The sequence below is a fragment of the Colobus angolensis genome, unplaced genomic scaffold, assembly GCF_000951035.1.
Source record: "Colobus angolensis palliatus isolate OR3802 unplaced genomic scaffold, Cang.pa_1.0 Scaffold180, whole genome shotgun sequence".
Taxonomy (NCBI): domain Eukaryota; kingdom Metazoa; phylum Chordata; class Mammalia; order Primates; family Cercopithecidae; genus Colobus; species Colobus angolensis.
Genome location: NW_012114933.1, coordinates 2,766,316 through 2,767,813, shown reverse-complemented (window position 1 = coordinate 2,767,813; position 1,498 = coordinate 2,766,316). Strand labels below are relative to the sequence as shown.

The 1,498-nt window shown below is 38.4% G+C and overlaps 1 pseudogene; it reads left to right on the top strand.

Moving 5' to 3' along the window:
• The first annotated feature begins 260 nt into the window (after positions 1–260).
• Positions 261–1,230, top strand: LOC105509884 (annotated as a pseudogene).
• Positions 1,231–1,498: the final 268 nt, after the last annotated feature.

Here is a 1,498-nt window from a genome sequence, read left to right as displayed (position 1 = left end):
TTATTTATTAAGCAATTAAATGGAATTCAGAGTTGACAAAATGAAGTAGAGAGACTTGAAGTGACCTCATATTCCAGGAGAGGTCTGAAGATTTTCTTATAAGTGCAAAAATATAGTTGGCTGTTCTTTATTGGATTGTGTCTCCTACTTCATCTTTCCAGACCATCCCAGAAGATCTATAAGATTCCATCTGGGAAATCACCAGGAGATCTTGGAAGGACAAGAAGGAGGATTGTTGGTTGGAATAAAAACAAGGTTGAATGCATTCCAGAAAGCAGGGTTCTCAAGCTTGTGGACAACAATCTGCAGAAGGCAGCTTTAAAAAACCAACTAGAAGCAACATGCAGAGAAGTAAGATATGATGTGAGGGAACTCCTCAAGAAAAAAGACAACTGATACACAGCAGAAAAATCTTGAACCAGCTCTCCCAGTAAGATAGGGGGGTCGCTCTGTAGAGAACATTCCTTCAGGATCTGTGAGGAAGACCAGAAGGAACAAGCAGAAGACTCCTGGAAACAAATATGGTGGCAGTACCAGTGAAGCACTTCAGCCTCCTCAGTAGAAAAGAGCCCTGGCAGATCTCACTGTTGAAAGAGAGGAAGTATTTAAGAAGAGAATGAAAGTTAAAGTGAAGATTCCTGAAGAATTAAAACCATGGCTTATTGAGGACTAGGACTTCCTTACCAGGCAGAAGCAGCCATTTCAACTTACTGCTAAGAAAAAGGTAGGTACAATTCTGGAAGAGAATGCAAACTGCAAGAAATCTCAGGGAACCATGGATAATAGGGAAAATGTGGTTAATAACATGGCAGGAATTAAACAATATTTCACTGTGATGTTGGTCACTCAGCTGCTCTACAAATTTAAGAGGTCTAAGTATGCTGAAATCCTCTTGGCTCACCCTGATGCACACATGTCCCAGGTTTACGGAGTACCACACCTACTGAGATTATTGTAAGAATTAGAGAAATGTTGGCCTATACAACCCCTGATGAGAAGAGCCTTGCATTATTGTTGGGCTATTTGCATGATTTCCTAAAACATCTGGTAAATAATTCTGTATCTCTGTTTACTGCCAGTAATTACAAAGTGGCTTTTACTTAGTACCACTGCAAAGCCCTGTGCAGGTCTACAGACCACTCATTCTTACCTGTCTGGTATCTGGAAACATTTTTTGTTCTTAGCCTTTTTCTTGTAAGATTGATGTTCTTTAAAATTATTAATGTATAACAGGGCTAATTGTTAATGTATAAAAGGGCACAGTTTGTTTTCTGTGCTGTTTTAAACAGAAAATAAAAGAAGTGTAAGCTCCTTTTGTCATTTGAAAGTTGCTCACAGTGTATACAGTAATTAGAACAAAGAAGAAACATTCAGTAGAACATTTTATTGCCTAGTCGACAACAATGCTTGAATGCTGGTGGTTCTATTTCTTTGATATTACACAATTTTCTAATATGTGTTAATGCTATGTGACAAAATGCCCTGATTACAAGTGCCA